Genomic DNA, 11530 nt, shown 5'->3' with positions numbered 1-11530 from the left:
AGAAACCAAGGGCTTTGTACTGCTATAGGCTCTGTACTGCTTGCAGGACTTATTTCCTTCTCTTTAGCATGGTATGTATAGTTTCTGTCTTTTGTTCCACCCCATTCTGAGAAGTAAACCTCCAGCAAAACATCTGTAGTTCCTTGTACACACAATGTGTAGTGTAGTGACTTTACCTGAGGGAGTCCCTCTCCTCTTCTACAGCCTTCAGTTAGTGGAAAGAACACAGGTTTTAAAGTCAAACAAATACATTTCATATTCCAGCCTCACCAATGATCCTGGAACTTCAGTGATAGAAAATGGGTCAAAATGCTACTGAAACTTGTTTGCATGAGAATCACTACCAAGCCAATGATTTAATTAGTTTGTAGAAAGCAACATATTTGCTTTAGAGGGAATTTTAAACTCCACTAAATATCTACTTATTGTATTGAGCTTTCATTTCACTAATATTTTATAGATAGTAAAATAGATTTTTATTTCTGAGTAAGTTAAAGGACATATAGTTTCTCATTATCAATTACTCTAAAAATTGAAAATAAATTGTAAGAAATCAGGTTTTTCTTTCAGTTTTAATAATAAATACTCTCTCAGGTTAGTGTATTAAGGAATCAATTACTTTCATTCTAAATCAGGTAGGTTAAAGTGTTGATTGTTTTATTTATTTATTTAGTTAGTTGAGTCTAGTGGTGGGTTTCCAAATATAGATCTTGCTTATAACTATTTTCATGAGAGAGTAGAAAAACATTTTTATTTTTACTGGCAGATGTCTCCTTGATATGTGTTTATTCTAGAACTTGCAAACTGTGATGGCCATTCTCTCAGTCTGATAATTGCAACCACTTGCTTCAGAGGTCAGAGGAGTCCTGGCACAAGAGTTACTACTTTTAGTGAGATTTAGTAGGCAAAGAAGTGCTGGGAAAATCACTGTGGGGTAAAGGAATTGTTAGCAAAGAGAAACTGCTAGAAAGAAACGTAAGACAAGAAGAATCAGCATAGCATGCCCCAGAAATTAGCAGTATGTTACAAGTAGCTTGTTGCAAGAACAGCTCAGGATTTTCCAATTTACTATGTCCATTTCTTTTGAAAAACTTCAGAGTAACAATTCTCTTGAAATCTCCTTTTGAAATTCTAGGCTTCATTCAGAAACCAGGTAGATAATAAGTAGACCCAGAAGGGTTTTCATGTGCCAAAAATATCCTTTGATAACAACCAAGGTCACAGTCATTCAAATTTTGATGCTATTTAGCAATTCCTTTGGTTATAAGACATCAAGTAAAGTGAAAGAAATTTGTTTAAAATTAACTTCTCTATAATCTATGGGATTATAAGTGATTTAAATGATTTTATTTGTGCTTGTATTTTTAAAATTATCTTTCATATATACTATACAAAGGGAGGCAAACATTTTTTAAAAATGTGTCTCCATAGGTGAATATAGCAAAAATCTCCAAGTGACGTAAAAATATTTTCTATCACTTTGGGCTATATATTGTTAGTGATTTTAAAAATAACTTCTCAACAACTTAGGGATATATACAGAAAGAAGGATATGACCTTTCATATTTCAAAAAAGTCACGTTATATTTAAAGTTAAAACAATATTATATGTAAAATTGGCCCAATTCCTCCATCTTTACTGTAAACAATTATTATTCAAATTCCACAGAAATATTTTGCAGAAATCATAAAAAGATATTTTCTAAGGCATAAAACCAAGTTTTCTTTACCTTAAACTTTCTTGGGTTTAAGAGGCTCTTAGATATTTTCACTTGTTTAGGGCAAGAAAGGGTAGTAAGAGGAACTGGGTGTTTTGGAAATATAAGTTCCCTAGTGATCTTCACATACACCATAACTTCCTTGTCATGTTCTCTCTAAATGAGAGAAGGAAAGAATGACTGGGAGAGGAAGAGAGGCACAGGCGGACAGGGAGGCAGAAAGGAAGGAAGGAAGGTAAGAAGGACAAGAGCAGGGGTATAAAGAGCATACTTTTTGTATTCAGCTGTTAGGGATTTTTGTTTTCTTTTGTTCGTTTTGTTTTGCTATGCTGTCATCCCATGGCCTCCTGAAATTTCACGTTTGTAATCCACTTTCTGCTAAACATCATTTCTCCCCCAACTCCCTAGCTGCTATAGTTCTACCAACACATCCTCAAAAAAAAAAAAAAAATTAAATTAAAATTTTTTTTTAAAAAGCAGCTTTCTCCAGGAAAACGTTCAAGAGTCTGTTTGAGCTGCAGTGTTAACTAGCAGCGCAGCTGGAACCTGACAATGCAATTTGACTTCCTCTTAAGGGGGCAGGAAAATTACCATATTTGAGGTATAGTATTCTGCAGTCCTCCTTAGGATTCTAATGCCTCTGTTTGTCCTTTGACCTCAGATTATGGTAACTCATATCTGCTTCACAGCCAGGATTTTTTATTTTTTTAACATTAAAAAGTAGAAAAAAGAAGAATTTGATGTAAACATACTTCCACCCCAATTAAAAATGTTAAACATTTGTCAATTTAATTTAGATTGCATAGAGAGACAGGTATACATACACAGATACATACACCTACATGCATAAATATATACATATAAAGTTGTTTTTCATATGGAAAAAATAGAGTAAATGAATGTCTCCTTTTCTCACTTCCTAAATTCATAACCCTCTCTTTCCTTTCTTGAAGGAAGCCAATGCCAATATATTAATTGTATATTTCCAGTTAATATATGTTTCAATGTGTTTATATACATACATATATGTGTGCAACCATATATCTCTATCAACAATATAACATATTGCTTTGGGTATTTTTTATTATATTTGCCTAAATGCTGTTGTGTCAGTTTGCAAGTAGCCTGAACAATAAAATTTTTGTAACTCCCTTGATGTTGATATATAGATATATATGGGTTAGGTTACAACTGTTGTCCATGGTATGCACATATAACAATTTACTTAACAATGTTCCTAATCATATTTATTTGTCTCATTTCTCCATTGCAAATAATGTTGCCAAGAAAGTTCTGACACTAATATTCGAGAATATGTCTCGATTAACCTGCTGGGCCATAGAGTATGCACATATTCAGCTTCAATAGATATTCAAAATGTTTTCCAAAGTGGTTGAAATTTTGCAGCAATTGAGGAGGATTTTATGATTGTAGCATTGAAAGCCAGGACTTGAGACCTTCGTGGGAAAGAAGTTTATTACAGCTGGCCAGACCTGGAGGGCTTGAGTCCAAAAACTGAGCCCCAAGCTAGTCTTTTAGGTTACTTTTATATAGAGAGCATGGGAGGGGACGTTAAGAAACATTTCATGTGAAAAGCTAAAATTTTGGTTTCTCGAGGCTGGGGGGCTTTCCAGGAACTAGATAAGCTTGAATACACACACAGCCCATATCATTCTTGAAAACACACATACAGCCCATATCATTCCCCCTCCTTTGATGCCTGCTTAGATTCATTAAGCTTCGGCATCACTCTTGTTGGAGTCATGAGGTGGGCAGCTGTCTGTGTTCTTGTTGCATTATTTATCAAAGTACAAACCCTAGCTATTATTAAGGGGAGGAAGCAGGGAAGTACGATGAGAGCATGAGAAGAGTTCTAGTTGCTCACTGCTTTGACTATTTATTTTTTTCATCAATTTCCCAGGAAGGCCCAATGATAAAGTCCTTGGGGAACATCCGGGGCTTCTCCTGGCTTCTGGAGGAAGTTTTTTTTCTAAATGGCAGCATTTGGGGGATAGTCTTCCAGCAGTCAACTTGGGGGTTATTGATGTACCCATGGACTTCTTGCCAGGTTCCAGATCTGTATATTGATTCCCTATCTTACTGGGCTGATTCATTTCCCCCTCAGAGAGTTTGCACCTTTAATCTTAAAGGGGTGCTGAAGGGAAAGGATCTTTTTTCTGTAGCTACTTCTGCTGGTTAGGGGCAGTAGGCCCTACCTTGCAAGGTGTAAAACTTTTTTGCTATTCTATCTTGGTTGTAAGAAGATGGATCTGGCATTCTGGGAAATACTGGATGCAGTTCCCATATGGCTAACAAGATGTTGATCCTGGAAGAAATAAACTTAATTAGAATTTTGAGAATAAATAGTTTCACTAAGAAGACACTGGACCACAGAAGTAGAAAAGGCCAGGTGCTTGCAAAGCCTTGCATTTTCCCAAACTTGATGAGAAACAGTATTTTTTCCTTGAATTATTTTATGCTATTGGTTAACTCTATAAATTGTAATAGACAGTGGAGTTGGGTGTAAATTGTCAAGCATTTCCCTTTTCAGTTGAACTATAGATGAAAACAAATAAGTTTTTTTTTTAATAGGATGTTTGGTTTGTATTCCCTGTAGCAATAGACATTTGGGCTAGGGTTAGAGGGAACAGCTGACTTTGACATAGACACTACTTAGCTTTGTCTCTTGAAGAGGTATTTCAAGGTATCCAATGACTGGTATTTGTGCATCCTGTCAGGAGTTTTTGGTGAACTGGTACTTTCTTGGGCAGCTGGCTACATTCAGGATTAGTGCACCAATCTGGATGTTCCTTTAAATTTAATAGCTGAGGGAGTGACCAGAACTACAGAGTAAAGTTCTTTACATTTTTGGCTTTAATTGAGTAATTCCTGGTAATTTTTTTACTGTCTCCACCAGACTTTGTCTTTTAAAAACCCATTTGACTAAGCTGGTTAGGGCATCCCTCCCCAGGTGAGTGGCTTGGTGAAGTCCATGAAGGACTTTCCACTGCCCCACTCCTGGCAGGTAAACTTGGGTATCCTTAAGAAGCCACTCGTCAACCTCCAGGGTGAACCCCAGGTTAGCTGCCCTGGTTTGTCCATCCTGGGTATACTGCAGAACTTCAAGTACTGGTACAGGTGCTGGAATAAGGGGTAGGAGGAAAACCTGGGTTTGTGCTGTTGCTTTAGTAACTGCGTTAGCTTGAGCATTTCTCTTTGCTATAGTGTAGGGAGCCACCCACTGTGAGACCTATCTACAGCCTCCCACAACATGGCGGATCTCACAACATGGCGGAGTTCACAAATCTGCCCTGTCATTTCCTTATTCTTCTCCTTCCTGCTTCTTTGTTCTCCCCCTCCCGCCACTACTCAGGTGACCACAGCAATACGCATGCGCAAGGCACGAAACTCTGCAGACCCGGTGCTAACTGTCGGCCAATCCCCTCCTTGGACGTCTGCCACCCACAAGACCAGCCTATCACCTATGTACACGTTCCCTTCCCTCTCTATATATTCCCATGTTCTACCCCCAATAAACGAGGCTTGATCAGAATCCTGTCTTGTCTCCATTCTTCTCTTGACTCCTGCCCCACCCTGCTTCTTCCCACAGGTCCCTGGACTCGCCCCCGCCGGACCAGAGCACTATAGTAGTGTTTGTCTTCTGATGCCCTGGACAATGCATAACTGCTATTTCTTGAGGTAACAGTATGGCTTTTAATAAATCTAGGATTTCTTGCCTATGCTTAATAGGTGACCAACTGTTAGTAATCAAGCCTCATTCTCACCACACAGCAGAGTGAGCATGAAGGACAAGGAAATCATACTTAGAGTCTGTGTAAATATTAGCCCGTTTCCCAGCTGCTAGCTTTAAACTTCAGGTAAGGGCAATCAGCTCTGCTTTCTGGGCTAAAGTTCCAGGGGGAAGAGCTTTGGCCTTATGGTTTCAAAGTGAGAAACCACTGCATAGCCTACCCTTTTAATTCCTTCTTTAATAAAACTGCTTCCCCCATCTGTGAGCCATTCAATGCCTGGGCACACAAGAGACTCATCTTTTAAATCTGGTCTGTTTGAGTAGTTTTGGTTAAGAGTTTCAAGGCAGGAGTGGAGAAGGGGCCCCTCAGGATCTGACTTTGGGCCCTCTACTGGTAGTAGGGTGGCTGGATTGAGAGTCTGATGCACCCTTATCTACACCTCAGGGGTCTCTAGTAATTGAGCCTGGTATTAATTAACTGGCTACCTGTAAGCCACTGGTAGCCCTGGCCTCAAGCACATCCTTCACATGGTATGGGGTGAAGGCTGTGAGAGGTTTCCCCCAAGTTAGTTTGGTGGCTTTCTCAATTAAAAGGGCTGTTGGACCCACTGCTCTCAGGCAAGGTGGCCATTGCTTTATATTATAGACATGCTCATTAACTACTCAGAAAATGAAGTCACCAGGACTTTTAACATGTTCAATGTCCTTCTGCACATGATCTAATAGAAATATCACCATAATCATCAGACATATATCTGGAATAGGATATAGGTATGGTACTTAATACTAATTAATGTACTACTTAATGCATAAATTTCTCTTTGAGCTGTAATTAATAGATTTAAGTTTTAGGTTTGCAATACCCTACATGTTATCTCTCCATGGGAGCAGGCCATAATGCCAATTGTGTTTAAGTTCTACTCACAGTACTCTGGTGATCACTGCTCCACTTTGTATGTCCTTTACACAGTGAGCAAGCTGCAGTGCACTGACCTTAGAGAGAAACTAGGAAAATAGTTTCCAGTATTCCACCAGCCTGGTGCATAGCACTCTTTAGCACTAGGGAACAGTGCCAGTTTGGAGGTGATATCCTTTGTACATTTGGTGTACCAAAATATCATTGGCTGCTGCAGGAGTTTGAAACTGCAACATAGTTTCCATCGACTTCAGGAACACAACCAGAGATGTAGTAGATACATTTATTGTTTTAAGGGTCAGAGACCAACCTAGCGAATAACTCATATGAAGAGGCAACCTGCAGTGTATTTAAGGCCTGGTTCGAATGCACAAGAGAGTTTGATAATCCTGAAGTCTATCTCAAAAGATAAAAATCAAGTTTTTATACACCTTTTAAAAATTTCCAATGAATTGTGAACTTTTTAGTACTTTGCTTCTTACATTCACACTTTTAACACGAAGACATTAATTACACAGGTATTTTACTTTAGGAGTAGAGGACAAACTACTTTTTCCATCTTTAAAATGAAAACTGGAGATTATCAGTGGAATCAAGGTAACTTTTCATTACCACCACTTGAATATCCACATTGAGGTGACTTCCAGACAGGTCTCATTGCTATGAAATTACTTTTTGTCATTAACATCAATTTAGGTTTCTAGTTAATAATGTTTACTTAGAACGGGTAACTTTAGTTTAAAAGATGCTTTTTCAAACTTTTATACTTAACTACTATCACATAGACTGATTACTTTACCTTAAGATAAACTTATTAAATTACAGTTAGCAACCAATGAAATTTACTTTATCCATTTAAAAGAGGGAGGGCAGATTTACATTTTCCCTTTTAGCTTAATTACATTAAACATGAACTTACAAGGACAAACTGATATTTAATTATTTCTGCTTAAAAAAATTTTAATCTGTTACACCTGACCTTTCCCTCAGAGCTCTTGCAAGGAGAGGGCCCTGGAGGCTGGGTAGGTCAAAGAGCTCAGGAAAATCTTTTTTCTATTCTCAATAGTTGCTATCTTTAGATTTCTATATGAACAATTTGAATATCACTCTTTTATGAATTATTTGTCAATTTGATATTATCATCCAGATGTATGAAGATATACACTGAGCAAATAGGCAGACATGAATAGTTTGACATGGAAATACAACTTAAAGTTACTTAAAACTTTCATTTTTTATAAAACAAGTTTAACTGTAAAACAACATTTGAAAGATCTCCTTGAAGGCTTTTCTTTGGGCTTCCTGAGACTATGGGTTTGTGGTTTCCCCCCTTTGTGGCTTCATATAAAGGGAGGTAGAATGGTTCCCTGAGATCCAAGAGCCCAAGGCTTGGTGCTTCCATGAAGGCTTGCTTGAGAGTGCTGAAGGCTTTCCTTTAATTTGCAGAATGACCATGCAGTTTTGCATAAGAATTTTGTTTCTTAATTAATGGCTTATAATTAAAATGTCCCCAATGCTTTCATACAATTTTCTTTTGCTTTAGAACCTTATATTTTACTTTGACTTTAGCAGACTTTGGATGAATAAGACTAATTATATACATACTCAGTGAGGCTATCAAAGCCTCAGGGAGCAGTAGGACAGGAGACAGGGATGTCTTAAATTTGTTTTCTCCTGAGCCATAGGGGCAGAGGCTGTTAGGCTAAATTTACCCAAATATAATTTTAGTTATTATCCTTCGGCTGTTTTATAATATAAAGGCATCTATAAATAATCTTAACCCTGAAATAACCATAATCAAAGGCAAGGGGTGAGGCCAGGCTTAAAGTGACCATAAACTAAGGTAAGATTGGTTTAGAATTTTGTTACAGTTTCTAGTAAGTTTTTACTTTATGGTGAATTGGGTACTTTTATTAACTAAGCCACAAGAATTTTATAACTTCTTGTTATAACAAAGTGATAACTTTGTGAAGTTTCTCTGCTTTTTTAGCAATTAAATTCTACTTGTGATTTATGCATTAAATCCACTGGCAAGACAGTATTGACATTTAAATATTCATTTTTAGGTTATCCAATTTCTTGGGTATCCAATTTCTAACAGGTGAACCCCAAATTTCTAACAGGTGAACACCAAATCTGATTTCCTAGGCAAATGCAAACTGATGAAATTAAATGCAGATTTCAAAGTTAGCACAGAATAAAACAGAAAAGAGAATTTTATACCTTTAGCATTTTTAGAAGCTCTTTGATTTTAATTGATGGCATATGAGCTTTCTTTATCTTGACCACAATTCACACCTTTTATAGGCACAACTGAGTTTAAACTGAGAAGTTTGAGGTATATTTCCTTATTTTTTAAGGAGACATGACATGAGGTTTCTGGGCCTCAGACTTATCTGTCCTCGTCTCTTATACTGGCTTAACTGGAATTCAGCATTTTATACAGAGGCTGTTTTTGCCTATACTGTGGCAAAATGGAGCAGCAGTAAGCATAATTTCCTGATTCCAGAGAAGACACTCCTATGGGGAATTTGCTGGTATGCTAGAGGCCATGCCCATTATATTAGGAGGAATGAAGAAGCACTTTTTCAGTCAACTGATTTGGCATCCCAGAGTCCTAGTCTGAATAAAGTTCTCCACTCTGCATAATTTAATATTACCCTCTAGAGTTATGAAAATATACACTGAACAAAAAGACAAAAAAGAGTTAAAATACAACAGAAACATAAAGTTTGCTAATATGATTCATAATTTTTACTCTTTTGGTATGGGTTGTTTCCAAGCTTTCCATCATTTCACATTTTTTATTTTTATTGCTTTTAAGATCTTTGACTGGGGCTAAAGGGGGCTCACACAGCATTAACTCACAACTTTTTTGGTTTCTTTATTCTTCTACAACTCAAAGAAGATTTGAACATATGGGACCTTTTGTCTTGTTTTTTTTTTTTGTTTTTTTTTTTTTTACAAAACATTTTTTATTGCAATATAGTATTAGAATTCAAAAACCTATTTCTGGCCAAATTTTTCTGTCATTTAATCTACATCTAGACCAAACTTCATTACAAAAATTAATTAATTAATTTTTCTGTAACCAAGAGCCCCCAAATTTAGACCAATGTTTCAGGATGCATCCTAGTGGGGAGCACTGGGGTACCGGTGCCTCATTACCTATGGCTGCAGAAAGAGAGAATGAACAGTGAAAATAAAGGCACAAAAAGGCAGCAGACATCACCTTAAAGGGAATGAGGGAGTGGGAGTCTAACCTAAAAAACATCTCCCACTAACAACAAACTTTCACTACCTTAGTGAAGGTAAACCAAATGCTAACTCATGATGTTAATATTTTTATTAAATGTTCTTAAAACATTCCAGAGCATTCTAACACAAACCTGTAAAGAGAAATTCAATGGCAAGAAGTAGGAAGGTGAAAACAGGGTAAAGATTTTCAGCATGCAACCTAGAGGGGTCGTACTTTTGTGTGTTTCCCATGTTCTGCCCTGTGTCAGCACTGTGCAACACGCATTCAGTCTTTCACTTTGTCTGTCTCTGGCTGCTTCCCTCATGGGGACTTAGAGCGCCTTTTAGTATGGCAGGACGGTGTAAACCCCCATCTCAGAAGAAGGGCCCTTAAAAGAGCTCCTCTACTGCCTTTCACCATAGGAGGCTGCCATAGAACTGCAGATTGGGACTCCTCATTCTCTCCTCAAGGGTTCTTTGTGTCTCACATGTTCTCACTTCTCATGCACACAACTACCCTCCTGCCCTTTCTTTCTCAGACCTCGAGAAGACAGTTTCCTCCCCTCTTGGAAGTACTCAGGTCTTCCTGGGAAGTGATCAGGCTCCCCTTCTGACTTTCAGTGTTAGGCTTTCCCTATGCCCCTGGGGGACTTATCTGTCTGATGTGCGGAGTACCTCTACTTCATTCCCAGTGTCTCCTCCAGACCTTTCAGTGCCCCCAGTTCCCCAGGAGGTCCTTTGTTGAGCCCACTACCTTATACTGGACTAAGACAATCCAGGGCAGAGGGCTTGCTGGGACTCTGCCAGTCTCCACAGGGGATCTGAGAGGAGCAACTAAATGTTACCATCTCAGACTTTCTCAGTGATCCCAAATGAGCCCCCGGAAATGTTGTGGCATCAAGGAGGATTCTATGACCACAGTACTGAAAGCCTGGACTCAAGGCTGGACCTTCATGGGAAGGGAGCTTATTACAACTGGCTGGGTCCAGCAGTCTTGAGTCCAAAAAGCAAGCCCTGAGCCATTCTTGTAGGCTGCTTTTATACAGAGAGTATAGCAGGGTGGGGTTAAGAAACATTTGGTGTGAAAAGTTTTAAGTTTCAGTTTCTTGGGGCTTGGAGGCTTTCTGAGAACTAGGTAAGCTTGAATACACACACAGCTCATATCATTCTTGAATACACATACAGCTCATATCAATACCAATATACATTCTATAGAGTATGAATATTTCCATTGTTCCATGCCCATATTGTAGGATGAATAAGTGTCTTCCCAAATTCAAGTCTACTTAGAAATGCAGAATTTGACATTATTTGGAAATAAGGTATTTGCAGGTGTAATTAGTTAAGAATATCAAGGTGATACCATGCTAACTTTAGGTTGGGCCCTAAATCCAATGACTCATGTCCTTATATGAAGAGAAGGATACACAGACACACGGAAACAGAGAATAAAGCCATGTGGAGACAGAAGCAGAGACTGGAGGTATGCAGTACAATCCAAGGAACACCAAAGAACCTGGTTGAGAGAGAGAAAGATTCTCCCCTATAGCCTTTGGAAGGAGCTTGGCCTAGCTGACACCTTGATTTCAGACTTCTACACTATTTGTTAAATTTATTCCTAGATATTTGATTCCTTCAGTTGCTAAAGTTAATAGATTTTTTCCTGATTTCCTCTTCAGATTGTTCATTACTAACATATAGAAATATTGCTGATCTTTGCATGTTGATCTTATATTGCACCATTTTGTTGAATTCGTTTTTGTCAGTCTAGCTAAAGGTTTGTTGATTTTATTGATCTTTTCAAAGAACTAACACTTGGTTTTCTTGACTCTATTTGTTTTTCAGGTTTTTTTTTTAACTTCTCTATTTCATTTATCTCTGCTCTAATCTTTATTTCCTTTCTACACC

The sequence above is a fragment of the Dasypus novemcinctus genome, chromosome 2 (assembly GCF_030445035.2).
Source record: "Dasypus novemcinctus isolate mDasNov1 chromosome 2, mDasNov1.1.hap2, whole genome shotgun sequence".
NCBI classification, from domain to species: domain Eukaryota; kingdom Metazoa; phylum Chordata; class Mammalia; order Cingulata; family Dasypodidae; genus Dasypus; species Dasypus novemcinctus.
Note: the sequence above shows the minus strand (reverse complement) of the source record.